We start from the raw sequence: 15706 nt of genomic DNA, 5'->3' as shown, positions 1-15706 counted from the left end.
AGTATAAAGGTTCCATCTATCCCTTGTACTCTAACCCCCACAATACACAGTTTCCCCTACTGTTAATATCTTGCATTATTGGGGTACATTTGTTACATTGATGAACCAGTATCAACACATCATTAACTATAACCCATGGTTTATGTTAGGGTTCATTCTATGTTGTATAATTTTATGGATATTGACAAATGCATGGTGCCCTGCATTTGCTGTTCTAGTATCATACAGAATAATTCTGTCACCTTAAAAATGGCCTGTGCTCCATGTAGTTGTCCCTTTCACTCTCCCCTAAACACCACTAGTAACCACTGATCTTTACTGTCCCTCTAGCTTTGCCCTGTGCAGACTGACATATAGTTCAATCATACAGCATGTAGCCTTTACAGACAGGCTCTTTCACTTAACACATACCTAAGTTTCTTCCATGATTTCTTGGGGCTTGATGGCATCTTTCTCTTTATTGATGAAGAGTCCATTGTATTTACATCCCACAGTTTGTTTATTTATTCACCTATTGTAGAATATCTTGGTTGCTTCTAATTATAAGCAACTATGAATGAAGCTGCTATAACATTTGTGCATAGGTTTTTGTGTTAGCAACGCTTTCAAATCATTTTGACAAATACCTAAGAGTATGATTGTTAGATCATGTGGTAAGCCTATATGTTTAGGGTTACCTGAACTTTTCGCTTTATAAGAAACTGCCAAACAATCTTCCACAGTGGCTGTGCCATTTGCATTCCTGTTACTCCACATTCTCTTCAACATTTGGTATCGTCAGTGTTTAGGGTTTTAGCCACTTTAAGAGTGAAGTGGTAGCCACCACTATTTTAACTTGCAATTCTTTAGTGACATGTGATGTTGAATATCTTTCTGTCTACATATTTGACACCTGTGTGTCTTTTTTTGAGAGGTTAGGTGTTATTCCAATATTTCACTATCTTTAAACTGGTAGGATGTTGTTTTGATAGTGGGGATGGAACCCAGGGCTTTGTGGATGCTAGGCAAGGGCTCTACCACTAATATACCTCCCCAGCCTAAGACTTATTTGTATATTTGAGATACACATTTTTCATCATATACATGTTTTGAAAAGATTTTCTCCCAGGCTATAACTTGTCTTTCCCTTTTCATAACAGTGTCTTTCACAGAGCAAAAATGTTCATTTTATTAAAGTCCAATGAGGCCATTTTTTCTTTTATGAGTCATGTTTTGGGTGGTATATCTAAAAAGTCATCACCAAACCCAAGACTACCTAGATTTTGTCCTATATAGTCTCTATAGTTTTGCAATTAAGTCTGTGATCCACTTTGAGACAATTCCTACAAAGAGTGTCAAGCTTGTGTCTAGATCCATTGATTTTGCCTGTGTATGTCTAATTGTTCCAGCAGCAAAAACTGTCTTTTACCCATTGAATTATCTTTGCTCCTTGGTCAAAGGCCACGTGACTGTTTGTGAGGGTCTATTTCTAGGCTCTCTTTTCTGTTCCATTAACTTGTCTGTTTTTTTCACCAGTATGATACTGCCTTGATCATTGTAGACTTACAGTAAGTCTTGAAGTCAGGTAGTGTCAGTCTTCTGACTCTGTTCTTCTTCAGTATTGTGTTGGTTATTCTGGGGGTTTTGCTTTTCCATACAAGCTTTAGAATCAGTTTGTTGAAATCCACAATATGACTTGCTGGATTCTGATTGGTATTGTGTTGAATCTATCAAATGAGAAAAAAAGATGTCTTAAAACTATTGAATCTTCCTGTCCATAAACATGAAATATTTTTATCAGAGTTTTCCTTCAACAGAGTGTTGTAATTTTCTTCATATAGAGCTTATATATATTTTGTTGGGTTTATACATAAGCCACTCTCCAATCTCTCTCTCTCTCTCTCTCTCTCTCTCTCTCTCTCTCTCTCATTAATGTAGTGTTGGGTTTTCAATGTTAAGTTCTAATTGTTGCTGGGTTACAGAAAAGTGTGTACGCTAACCTTACATCCTGCACCTTGCTATACTTTTTTTATCCCTTCTGGTTGTTTTTTACTGATTTGTGGGAATTCTCTTCATGAATAATCATATTATCTACAAATAAAGAGTGTTATTTCTTCCTTCTCATTCTGTATACATTTTATTGCCTTTTCTTATCCTATTGCACTAGTCAGGGCTTTCAGGATGTTATGAAAAGGACCAGAGAGGTAAAACATCCTAGTCTTATTTCTGATCCTAGAGGGAACCCATCTAGTTTCTCATCGTTGAGGATGTTAATTACTTTCTTAAAACATAAAAGCCAATAAAGTAATTTAAAATGTCTTTATATTTTCTAGATTTTGTGCCATTTTATAAAAGCCTTTCCCTTCCTCAAGGTTATATAAATGTGTTTTCTTACTTTTCTTCTGATAATTGTAAAGATTTGTTCGTTTTAACCCGTGACTCTTTAACCCGTATGAAATTTATTTTGAATATGGTGTGAGGTAGGGGTCTGTGGCAGTTAGATACAACATATTGTCCTATCAATAATCATATCAATGTCCATCTGGCATACCTTTCATACTGCAGATATCCCCTGAGCTAAGATTCTAGATGCAATGGTGATTTCCTATTTAGATGCCTTCAGCGTCATGACTGAGCACGGAGTTAGAAGTCGTGCATTGCCATTTCTTCCCACCATGGAATCCCTCTGCGAGCAGCCTTTGTGGTGGCCAAGATTTTCCTCAGAGCTTCACCACTGAGGTGTTTTTCTAGCCAAAACTCTTTCATTCTCCTTTTCTTTTCACAGGTATCAGAACTACATCACCATTGGAGAGCTGCCTCTGTTATTCTAGATACTTTTCCTCTTCATATTTCTTTCACAGGCATTATCCTGACAAATCTCTTGCCCTACTGACTCCATCATGGTGTCCACTTCTGACAGGATCAAAGTGGTTACAACTCACATGAAGCTTGAGTTCTGTTGAGACAAAGGCAGCACAACCTCCATTTTCCTAGCACAGATCCAGTCTGGGGTGGTGTAATTTTGGAACAGGATCACAGCCCCACCTCCTACTCTCTGCAGCTTCCAGCCTGCAGCAGAAACATCACCATCTCCTGCAGCGTCTCAGTCCTGCACTGTGGCTTTGGAAGTTGTTCTGTCTGCTCAACCTAAACACCTTCTCTTCAACGCTCCCTGCTATGTATGCTGTTTTAGTCTGGTTCTTGTTGTTTTTATCGTTGCTGCTCTAACAGAATACCTGAGATAGTAACTTATAAAGAAAAGCAATTTATTCAGCTCATGGTTCTGGAGGCTGAGACATCCCTGAGCATGGTGTCAGCACCTTCTTGGCTGCCAGTGAGGAACCCATGGTGCTTTGGGCCATGGCAGAAGTCAGAAAAAGAAGCAAGTACTTGCAGAAGAGGGAAACCAAGATGAACAGCACTGCTTTATAGCAGCCCGCTCCCTCTCTCTCTCTCTCTCTCTCTCTCTCTCTCTCTCTCTCCCTCCATCTCTCTCCATATATCTATAGATATAGGTATAGATATATTCTAGACCCTCAAGAGTGAGAAGCCATTCCCTTCAGAAAGGTATTAATATTTTCTAATGACCTAATTGCCTCATAAAGGCCCCGCCTCCCAACTCTGCCACAATGGCAAACGTCAACATGAGTTTCAGGGGGGACAGAACATACTCACACCATAGCATATGCCATCCATAAGTTCTTTTCTGATTGAAGTACCTAGGATGGATTCTCTTTTTAGGAAGCAAAGCCATCACTAATATAATAACTGACTTAATTTTTTCCAAGTAGAAACTCTGTTGTCTCTAACCATTGCCTCCAAACCATTCTTGGTCAGTCCTCTCTTACTGATATAAAGTGTCCCTTTAGCATAGATTTCCATGAATCTGGGGTTTTTTTTACACTTTCTTCCAGTGATCGGATTATCTGTTTTTTCACAAGCATTATGTTTTGATCACTTTCTAGTAAATGCATATTTATAGAAGGGCTGTTTCCTCATTTTTCTTACTGTATCAGAATTTGATTGGATATTCTTGTCCATTCTTGTCCATTTTTTCCCTTCTACATGACTTGTAGAATTAGCTTGTAAAATTACATTTTTAGAACTCTTGTTAAGCTTTTATTGGGATTTCACTGAATTTATAGATTATTTTAGGAGAATTTATGTCTCTACAATATTGGATCTTCACCAGGAGCCATTTGTATTGGGAGTTGGCTAAAGGGCTTGAGAAGAGGGTGGGGTTTGATGGCACACAGACTTGTCAACAGGCAATTTCCACACAGGAAGATCACTGCCTAAGTGCCCAGCAGAGGTCCCAGGAGACAGCTCCCAGTACATCCTGGGAGCGTCGGGAACATCTTCATAGACATAGAGGGAGCTGAGATTTGAAGGATGACAGTTCTTTTCAGGCACAGCAGTGAGGACAGTGTGTTTCAGGAAGGGATGGCATGAACCAAGACACCCAGGCATGAAGTGACACGGGGTGGCAGAGGTGGTACAGAGATGGTGAGGGATTCGTTGCTGAGAAAAATATCTGACACCTAAAGTTAAAAGGGAGAGGGCTTATTCGGTTTACAGTTCCGTAATCTGCTGGCTCCAAGGCTGGCTGGCAGAAGGGCAACAGTTCATGGCCAAGGAAGATAGCAAAAAGTAACAAGGGAATTTAACAGTGTCTTTCTGCTCCTTTTATCTCATTTGGACTACCTAGGTTGGGTAGCACTCACACCTAATCCTAGTGCTCTTGGGTACCAGGAATCCATGACACACTCTAGATTTAGCCACCTCTGAAAAAGCACGAGGCTTTGGGGCACTTCTAAACACAAGCCACAACAATGGGTGAGCCCAGAACTCTCCTAAGCGCTAACCCATTGACTCTTTACAGCGTCCCAATTGCCATCCCCATTTTACAGGTGAGCCAACATAGTTAAAGAGAGGTTAAGTGACTTTCCCAAGGCCAAATGGCTAGAGAGCGATGTAGACAGGACTCTTGCCCAGGCAATCTGTCCCCTCAGGCCATCCGTCTTCTTATCACACACACTCAGGAAGAGCCTCCTACGCTGAACCACGGAGACTGAGTTTACCCTGTAAACAGCTAGCCTGGTTAAACCGGGACCGGAGAGACCGGCAGGTCCTTCTGCAGAAGCTCATTCAAGCAGCAGCCTCAGGAGAACAATGCTTCCGGACACAGGTGATGCCTGAACCAAGACAGCCGCTGGGGAGTAGAGGGGAAAGGTTGGGCAAGGGGCCCCTAGGACTTGGACCTGCAAAGCAAGCCTGCTTTTCACACCACACTGTCATTTGGTCATTCAACTCTTATCAAGTCCTTGCTGGGTACCAGACTGGCTGCTGGGTGCCAGGATACACCCTCCTTCTACCCCTCAACATGACCCAGAGCGAAAAGAATGACCGATCAGAGCTGTCCCACACCATCACCTGGCAAGAGGGCCCCGTGCGGGTCCCTGCCCCAGTTCCAGCAGCAACCCCCATCCCACGCTGGCCCTGTCCACAAGGGTCTTTGCCCTCAGTTCCCTCAGGGCAGAATATCTTGCTTCCCCTTCCTTCCCTTCCTCTTTCTCCTCTTCCCTTCCTCATTCTCTTGCTCCCTCCTTTTTTTCATTCAACATTCACATATTGCTGGCTTCTGCTTGGCCCAAACTAGGTGCTACGGAAGCAAAGAATTAGATGAAGGCTTACCCTAAAGCAGGGATGGCGAACATTTCAGAGCTTTCCATGACACCAACAGCCCGCTGTGGCACGTGTGCCATATGTTTGCCACCACTGCCCTAGTGGATCTCAGGGAAGAGAGAGAACACGAACATGGGAAAGCGCTATCAGAGATCCGGGCACCAGAGGGGCCTGAAGGGTCAATTTGGGGTGGGATTGTGGTGGTGGTGGTGGGGTGTTTCTTTGCAAACGGAGCAGCCTCTGCAGTACTGAAGAGATACAAAGAATCCTAGAATTTTATTTCTTTCAAGTTTTTTAAATCCTGAAATATTTCAGAAATGGCAAACACAGGGTTTGGTTTGAAAGCCTAACCCTTGGTTTGCAGCCACAGAGGCAGCGTTTTAGAATCCAGGGTGTCCCGATGTGGTCCGTGGCACACTGGACAAGCCACTAAACTTCTTTACAACTGCTTACTTGTTTGTAACATGGAGATGATCACTTTTACTTCACAGTGTCATTGCAAGAACTGAGAAAAGGTCTTCCCCGGAATAGCTTTTGGGGTGATAAAAAGCAGCATGGTACTGGAACGAAAACAGACACATGGATCAATGGAACAGAAACGAGGATGCAAAAACCTCCTCAGACACATCCAACTATTTGATCTTTGACAAAGGGGCCAAAGCACATGCTGGAGTAAAGATAGCCTGTTCCACAAGTGGTGTTGGAAAAACTAGCTATCCGTTTGTAGAAGAATAAAACTGAACCCTGGTCTCTCACCATGTACTAAATTAAAATCAAAATGGGTGAAATATCTAAACATTAAAACAGAAACATTAAACAGACACAATAGGTAAAAAAAACACTTGACATAGGAGTAGGAAAGGATTTTTCTAAACAGAATCTCAATCGCACAGGAAATAACAGCAAGAATCGACAAACGAGATTATTATACAGACCAAAAAGCTTCTGTACAGCAAAAGATTCAATCAGGAGAATGAAGAGACAACCTACAGAATGGGAAAAAAAATTTTTTCCAGCTACCCCTCAGGCAGAAGACTAATATCTGGAATATACAAAGAACTCAAAAAAATTAAACTGCCTAACATTAAAGACCCAGTCAACAGATGAGCTATAGAAATGGACACCTCACAGAGAAAGAAATACAAATGGCCAACAGATATATGAAAAAATGCTCAATATCTCTGACCATTAGAGAAATGTAAATTAAAACAACCCTAAGATTCCATCTTACTCTGGAAAGAATGGCCATCATTAGGAAATCAAACCATAATAATGCTGGTGTGGCTGTGGTGGAAAAGGGTCCCTCCTGCATTGTTGGCGGGAATGTGAACTAGTACAACCATTAGGGAAATCAGTATGGAGATTTCCACACGATCTGGCTATCCCTCTGCTAGATATCTTCCCTAAAGAACATAAGTCATCATGTTACAGTGAAACGTTCACACCAATGTTTATAGCGGCACAATTCATAATAGCTAAATCCTGGAGTGCTCACTTCAGCAGCACCTATACCAGCTGAATCCTGGAAGCAGCCATATCCCCATCAACTGATGATTGGAGAAACAAAATGTGGTATCTATATATAATGGAATACTACTTGGCTATAAAGAATGACAAATTTGAGGCATTTGTAGGAAAATGGATGCACCTGGAAAACATAATGTTGAGTGAAATAAATCAGATACTCAAGCTTGAATACCATATGGTGTCCCTCATTTGGGTGTGGTAAAATACAAAGAAAATGATAAAAGATGGATAGAAAGGGACAGGGGACAGATCCTGTCCAACAGAGAAATGGTCCAAGGGAACAAGAAGAGGGAGAAGAGGGAGGGAAGGGGAAATGGGAGAAATAAAGATATGCCACGTACAGGAACCTAAAAACCCCAACCGATGTAAATAGTATAAACCATGACATGTGCTAAAACAAATACAATGGACCCTTGTCTTACGAAGTCAATTTGTTTGTGAGGGCAGGTTGTAACTCAAGTTGGTCAAATGAAGGCTCAGGCTCCTCTACACAGCCTTCAAAGTCTCTCTCCTGTACACAGGCAGATCTCAGTGTCCTTAGAGAGACACTGGCCCAGGATTTCTCAATGAACCCCACAAAGCAAAGGAAAACAGCAAATGGGAAAATGTTCGCAGCAGATATTAGTATGATATTTAACACAGTTCCTTCCAGAACTCTTTAAAGGTTAAATTGTATCTGAGACCATTTGGAAGAGCAAGTAGCCAGCATTTGGGTCATAACTCAATACTTTGGTCATAAGTTAAAACCAAAATTCCAATTGTAACCTAAGTTGTTTGTATGTCAGGCCGGTCATAACTTGAGGGTCCATTGTAGTATCAACAGGTGCGAAAAAGCTGATTGGGGAACCAGAGGAAAAGGGAGAGGGGACGGGAAGGGGAAGAAGATAAAAAAAACCAAGGTGTAATATGTACATGTAATCACTCCTCAAGATGACTGTAAACTGCATGAATTACAAACACTACTGATAAAATAAAATGGAAAAATATAAATAAATAAATAAAAATTTAAGGAGAATATCTTTAGGGCACCTATTATGTGCCCAGGGGATACACAAGTGAATAAAATAAACCAAGCCCTTGTCCACAGAGTCTTGTTTTCTAGTGGAGACCAACCAAGAACAAAGAGAAACAGAGGTATGTGCTTGAAAAATACTAAGGCAAGCACACCTGTAATCCCAGCACTTGGGAGGCTGAGGCAGGAGGATTGTGAGTTCATGGGCAGCCTGGAGTACTTAGTGAGATCCTACCTAGAGAGAGCTGGGGGGGGGGAAGAGAGGGGAGGGAGGGAGAAAGAGGGGAGGGGGGAAAGGAAGAAAGGAAAGAAGGAAATGATAAAGCAGGTGTCTCAGACTGGGCTCCCCAGGGGTAAGGAAGTGCCCTCAGGGAGACAGGAAGGAGGCACATAATTGTGTGACCTTGGGCATGCCCCCCACCCCGCCACAGTTTCCTCATCTGTGACAGGAGAGGCTTGCACCAGTGACAGATGGTCCCTAGTGCTCCTTGTGGCACTAGGATTCCCAGATTTCTAATCCTATAAATCGCCTGCCCTGTGGAAAGCCGCAGGCAGAGTCCATGAAGGGCCACCAGGGATGCGAGCTCAGACGCCTCTCTCCACCGACCACCTGCGTGCTCAGTGCTCAGGGTTTGCCTGTCTGCATCCATGTGTCAGAGGAAAGGAACTCTTGCCCGAATTAGTTTCTCAAGTGCATAAAGGAATAAAACATAATAAGGCTGAAGGAAACATGAGAATGTTACTCTTGGTAACCATCTGTGAGCCTCTGCTTCAATCTAGGTATTGTGACAAGAACTTTCCGAGACGATATCCAGGTAGCGCGGGTCAGGGCTTAACAGCCAGCCTGGTCAGTAGCATTCACCCATCTCTGTAGTGTCCACAGTTTTACCCTGGCCCATTTCGAGCTACAGAATGCAGGCTGGGAAGAAATGCACACAGTTGGCTTTTGGAGCTGGAACAAGCCAGCCCTAGAGCATCACTCACTGTATCCACTTGATTTATAAAAAACTGAGTTTCAGGCACTGCTCCAATTTGCAGGCAATACATGCAGGCCAGGATAGGACCCAAGCCTGTCAGCTGACAAGCTTCGTGCCCTCCGCTTTTCTCCCCTGGGGTTGAGGGGTGCTGCCTGTGCTAATGGGGAAATGGACTTTGGAGCTGAAAGCATGGGTTTTCATGTCCCCTTCCCCCAGGCCTCATTTGCCTCATCTGTTAAAGTGAGAAAGTGAGGGACTAGCACACACGGTATCTGTGTGGCTCCAACAGACAGGGCTGTGTTTTGTGGCCGATACTGGGGTTCTCATCCCGCCTCTTTTTACCAAAGGGTCTGCAGCCAAAGGCAGGCAGAAGCATCCTCAGCCTCTCTTCCCAGCCTCCTAACTCCCTGCATTCCAAACCCGCCCCTTGCTTCCGCCTCTCCCCCTGAGCTCAAGCCCAGCAGAAACCAGAACCCTTCCCAGGGCTGCTGGAATCCTGCTCCCCATAAATCAGGATGCAAACTGAGCTATAAAGCCGCAGCAGCACACTGGAAAAGTCAATCACCCGGTGACAGTTTTCAAACATCATTCCAGCCAGCTCAGACCTGTCCCGAACGAGGCCGCTTTCCACCCCACCCCCAGTAAGGACACTCTGGGCTCAACCTCCCTCTTTCGATTCTCAAGCAGCGGCAGAAGGGCCCTGCCTTGGGACCTGGGGCCCCAGGAAGCCATGTCCTGCTCTGTGACATGGCCCGTAGGATGTTAGCTGCTTCTCAGAACCCGAGCCAGCATGGCTGGCTGGCTGACTGAGTGAGATGAGGCCTCTGAGGACCTTGGTAAAAGGGAGACACTGTCCTCGCTTTGTGCGGCAACATATCCTCATATCACTGAGTTCATGCACTAGCACTTAGTCATCCTGGAGCACCCTAGAATTTCTCTTTTATTATTATTTTTTTTATTTCACTTGCAATACTGAGGATTGAACCTAGAGCCTCATGCCTGCTAAGCAAGCACTCTACTATTAAGCCACATTCCTAGCCCACGTCCTAGGATTTCGAGGATTAACAATGTGAAATTAGCTCTGGCTCTCAGGAGGGGCAAGAAGGAGATTTCTGGATGCCAGAGTCCCTAGGGATCCTGTAGAAATGCAGAAAAAGAAAAGACATAGGCTGGAAACTAAGAGGATGAGAATCAGAAGAGTTTTCCCAGGTGCTGGCCTCAGGGAGCACAGGTTGCCTGCAGCTCACTCACTGGGCAGCACCAGGCAGCTGGGGCTATGTGCAGGGCAGGTTTGACCTGGAGCTGGGGGGGCAGACTGGGATCTGAGAAATGGACCATTCTTTCTGAACGGCTGGGAGAACTTGGAGAAAGGGCTCTGGGCTTAAAGAAGGATGGGAAGGGAGTTGGCTAGGATGAGGCCTGGACGCCCCTCTACAAAGACCTGGTACCAGCAGCCAGCTGAGTACAGGGTTTGACCTGGCCTTGGGCCACCTGGACAGCTGAGGTGAGAAGTGAAGGATCCGTGTGAAGGAGATGGCCTCTTAGTCCTGACCATGGTCAGGCTCAGTGACCTGCCCGGCCCACACCGGAGCATTTAGCCTGGCTCCCGGAGAGATCACAGACTCAAGGACTTCCCCCAGCAGGGCACCCTGAGGCTCAGGGCTCCCCGTGCTCCTGCCAGGTCTGCGTGCCCAACCCAGTGAACTTCGGCAGGCACCAAGGGCACTGTCAAAGTCATTGGCCCCATAGTTATAGACAGCCACTCAGCCCCCTTTCTTGGAGGGTGAGCTAAGTCTCAGAGTCGGCTCAGCATTGTCCGTGAAGGGGCCTCGGCCTCTTCTATGATGTATGTGGAGTCCCTCCGAGCCTGTACATCTGCTCCAGGAGAATGTCAGAACTGCTGAGGATGGCCCTGTCCACCTAGTGGGAAGCCCCAGGCCCACAGACGGGCTGCAGCGACTTCCGGTCACAGAGACAGGCTCAGGCAGACCTGGGGCTGGGCCTGAGCCTCCTGCTGTCCATTCTTTCTATCAGAGCTCACTGTGTCTCTCCCAGAACCTGGAACCTGAGACACACACAGTTTCTCTGGGCCCAGAGGAGCAGCCTAGCCCAGCCCACTTTCCAGGAGAGGTGTTGGTGAGGGCCAGAGGAAACTGTGGCCAGGGCAGGAAAGTGCTGTCTAAACACGCCCTGGGGCCTGTGCGGCTGGCTGGCTGTCACCCGGGCCAGGTGGGCCTCTGACACACAGCAGGAATTTTCCACTGGCGCATCCTCTTGCTGGTTGGGATCCAAGGCATTTTCAGGTCTTTTTTTTCCCCACTCCTGTTGTTTCCCCTGCCCCATGAAGATATACCCTCAGGCTCAGTGCATGGGGGCCCTCAATTCTCAGGGAGGCTTCAGGGGACCCCACTTTCTACCACCCAGGAGGCACCTATTGGTACCTAAAATACAAAATTCTAGAACGTAAGGGAGGAGAACTGTTTAAAAAATCTACATTGACAATGAAACCGATGTTGGTAGAGACAAGGGATATGCCCAGAGTGGGTCAAACACAGCTTTGTCTAACTCTGGTCTTATTCTACATCCACTGGACCAGTTTCCCATGGTTCAGGGCCAAAGTCAGTGGGAGACATCATAGCCACATGAGGGAGGTCAAAAGATGAAGCTGCAGGGAAAAGCTAAACCATCCACACAGGGACTTGCAGGGGTCACAGAAGTCCCCAGAATGGACAGCTAAGTATGCAGGAACACACACTTCTGTGCTTATGTCACTCCAGGCTAGCAGTAGCAATTCTAATTCCTTGTCTCAAAGGCAAGGCCCGTGGGGTGGCTTACCCTTCAGGAGGCCTGCGACCACTCAGTGGTAGGGATGTTTCCCAGGTTGGGCAGATACACTTGACCTAATGCCGGGAGCATTCCTTGGGCAGTAATAAGGACCTCAACCTGGTAAATGTGTGTGTGGAATACAGACAGGGCAGCCGGGTGCACATGTTGGAGACCAGCTGAGGTGACAGTCTGCCTGAGTCTTGTGAGGGTGTTGTCAAATCATGCAGGAAGCCACACGGGTAGCCATAGGCAGGAGGCTTTTCCCAAGGCTGTTTTCCTGGTGGTTAGGGCACTCTGCCTACAGGACAAGTTTACAGTCAAGAGGAAAAACATGACCCTTCAATCTAAATGGCATTCTACGGGATCCTCCTCTGGACCCTGGGAATGTTTCCCAGAGTCATAACCAATTCCCCAGAGCCTGGGCCTTCGCAAAGCTGGTCCTCCAGGAGACTCCAGCCTGTTCAGGGAGGTGGGGAAAGTGATGATCGGAACTACTGAAACATGTGCAACCTCCTAACACCACTAAATTCCTAGAGCCACATCATCAGTTACCAGCTCAGCATTTCCCCAAATAAGTTTTGTGAAATAAAATCGGGGAGGCTTCAGTTAGAGAAAAATGTTTCCCATGGTCAAATCAGTTTGGGAAAGCAGGTTAAACCAATCCTGCTCCCTCCAATGTATTGCAAATTTCCTGCAGATCTCCAGACGGTGTCTCTCAACCCGGGGTGAATTTGTCCCCCAGGGGACATTTGGTAACGAATGTAGACATTTGTCAACGTCACAACTAGCGGAGCGCTACAGTACTGGGTACAGTGGGTAGAGGCATGCATGCTGCAAATATCCTACAATGCTCAGCATAGCACACAACAAAGAAGCGTCCAGCCCAGAATGTCAACAGTGCTGAGATAGACAGCCTTGTTCTAGAGCTTTGTGAGCTTCCAAGAGGGGGCCTAGGACCACAGCGTAGATAACGTCATCATTCTTTTCACCCACCTGGCACCTGCTCTTCCTTCCTGTGTTTGAGGCAGAGGATGCCTCAGTGCAGAAGCCAGAAGTGGCCAACTCCCATTGTTCCTGCCTCTCTTGCAGCTAAGCGGGCAGGTCCATGACCTCACTCCAAAGTCAGATGCATTTTCCCAGGCTTTGAATCCAATATGAAGATGGAGGGTCTGTGCAAAACCCATTGCACGGCAGCAAGGGTAGTGGTGATAGCAGTGACTGTCTGTCTCCAGAGGCTACGTTGGCAGTCATTCTAGAGGGAACATCCAGAGCTGACAGAGCTGGTAGCTCAAGTCAAAGGATTTGTGCAGCGGTAGGGTCTCCTGGGGACAAGTCTTACAAGGTGATTTTGGGTGTTGTTCTTGGCTGCTTTGCCTCTGACCTTAATTTCCTGACTCTCCAGGAGATTCTTTGAGCTACTCTGGGTCCTTAGAATAACTCCTTTCTAAGTTTAAATTAGGAGACTTGGCTTCTGAGGCTGTGACTAAGGACTAATTGAGTGGGACTAGCTCCCCAGATATATCCAAGCACAGAATTCTTTCTTTGGCAAAATACCTCAAAAAGACCTGTGAGGAACTTTGACCAAAGTGAGTCAACTAAGGATTCCAACCACCTCTGCTCCAGCCAGAGCAGCAAGGCCCACCTCTTCCCCATGGCCAGGATGGTGGGGGAGCCTAATATCTCTCTCCTGGTCCCAGCTGAGCCAGTTGCTTCTCCACAATGACCTTCCTCTCTGATGCCAACAAGAGTGGAGAATAACCGCAGCTGGCTGCAGCCTCAAGAACCAAAACATAATCAAGGCATGGAAGTGACTGTACTTGTCAGATGAAGATGAGAGGAACTGAAAATGTGCATCTAAAGTCTGTTGCTTGATTGGGGTGATGTTGTTGTCAGGCCGGAGGACGGTTTAAAAAGAAATTTGAGGATTTGAGAATCTCAAAAGTCAAGCATCAGGAGCGAAAAGAGGAACTTTCAGGGAAGGTCAGGTGCCTCCTCACAAGAGGGTGACGCTTGGGCCGGGGATTTAGCTCAGTGGTTTCACCACCTGCTGCGCAAGCACAAGGACCCGAGTTCGATCCCCAGTACCAAAAAAACAAAAAAAAAACAAAAGAGGGTGACACTCGTTCAGGGAATCCTAGGTCCAGATTTCACTGAAGGTGCTGAGTCTTATTCCAACTACAGTTAAAGAGAGCATTTTCCACACCACTCATTCCTTTACTTAATGCATATCTATAACGTAGGCATTAAACAGAGGCAGAGTCAGCATTAAAGACACCCCAAACTGGTCCTGTCCTGGGAGCCTGTGGCCTGGTGGAAAGACTGGTATCCAGTCCTTACAGTGCAAGGAACCTTTCTGTCAAAATGGTGTTTCACCACCAGGGTGAAGGTGAAGGAGCCCATCATAGGGAGCAAACCCTCTCCGGTGTCACTGAGGACTCTGGGGGAAGGGACCACTGGAGAGGGTAGAGTTTACCTGGGGGCCAAGATGGAAAAAGCGTGGTGGGTTTGGAGCTCCAAAAGCCCAGGGGCCCGGGCAGGCAGGTGGGCCTGGAAGCCAGCCTGGGGAAGTGGGCCCAGCTGGATCCATTGGGCCTACAGGCAGTGAAGCCCATCCAGTCTTCTCCCTGAAGGCAGTGGGACCATCTGAGGGTTCTGACTGGAGCAACGTGATGTAGGACCGAGCAGAACCAGAAACTAGAAAATGCAGTGACCGAAGCAGATACAGGGTGTACATTTAAAAGAGAGAGAGGCAGGAGGGGAAAGAGTGGACTGGAAGATGCCCCTACTGTGTCCCAGGGCAGCATATGGTGCTTCACATGTGATGAGCCATCACTACACAGCAGAAATAACTGCAGAGCCAAAAGAACCTCAGAAGCAGCCCCGGACCACTTGGAGTAGAGCAGACTTCCCTGCCCCACGGGGTTGTGTCCCAGGCCTGAAGGCTGTCAGGAGGAGGGAAGCAGGAAAGGCCCTGGAGAAGCCAGGGGTGGGGGCAGGTGGGGAATCAGGAGGACCACCGTCCACACAGGCAGGGCAGCCCCAGAGGGTGGGCTGCAGGAGTGTTAGCATCGACTGGTCTAACCACCTCTTCTCCAAATGAGGAAACCGAGGTCCAAGGCTCAGCAGAAGAGCTAGAAATAAAGCCTGGCTCTTTGCTCCTCCATGGCTCTGGCTCTGTGGGCGGCTCCAGGAGAGAGAGTAAACACAGGCACCTGGGCACATGTATGCGTGTATGGCAGGCGGAGATCAGGCCATTCAGCTCTCTATCCATCTGTAATCCAGGCTGGCTGTGATGTCAGCATGAATTAAGATGTTTATAGAAATGAAAAAATAAAGCTTAGGAAAGAAGTTAATCTCTATATGGGGGGGGGGGGGTCCTGTTTCAGAAGGTTGGTGTCTTGATTTTTTTAAATCCCTTTTCTGTTTTATTCAAAGAGGATTTGCTGTTCCCGGTCCCAGCTGGGAGCTTAAGAAAACAGAACAGTGTTTCTCAGCCTGCTGCCTGTCCCTGCAGCTCTAGGCCCCTCTTGTTGGACCTGGGGACAGAGATGCCTGGAGCCTTTCCTGGATCAGGCCAGCTCCATGCCTCGGTTTCCCTGCCTGCATGAGGCCTGAGGCTTCCCTTTCTGTCCTTCTTTCCACTCTTGGAGATAAGGTTGCCTCTAACCAAGAGCAAAAGTCAAGGACACCTTTGGGAGGT

The 15706-nt window shown here is 46.5% G+C and overlaps 1 protein-coding gene across 14 annotated transcripts in view; it reads right to left on the bottom strand.

Annotated features, from left to right (window-relative positions):
- The window catches only part of Cib4 (calcium and integrin binding family member 4), a 109258-nt gene that overhangs the window by 82347 nt on the left and 11205 nt on the right, over positions 1 to 15706 (bottom strand). For 7 of the 14 annotated variants that reach the window (XR_015453223.1, XM_087216560.1, XM_087216566.1 and 4 more), the window contains exon 3: positions 412 to 1706. The exons of 3 other annotated variants lie outside the window; for them this stretch is intronic. The gene's annotated coding sequence lies outside the window, so the exon portion shown is untranslated. Of the gene's footprint in view, positions 1 to 411; positions 1707 to 6117; positions 6225 to 15706 lie in introns of all 14 variants that reach the window. 4 more of the 14 variants (XM_087216563.1, XM_087216568.1, XM_087216561.1 and 1 more) reach the window with 3 other exon arrangements.

The sequence above is a fragment of the Heterocephalus glaber genome, unplaced genomic scaffold (genome assembly GCF_053883595.1).
Source record: "Heterocephalus glaber isolate CG9 unplaced genomic scaffold, H.glaber_assembly_v1.0 deba00001457, whole genome shotgun sequence".
Taxonomy (NCBI): Eukaryota; Metazoa; Chordata; class Mammalia; order Rodentia; family Bathyergidae; genus Heterocephalus; species Heterocephalus glaber.
This window is presented reverse-complemented; position numbering and strand designations above follow the sequence as displayed.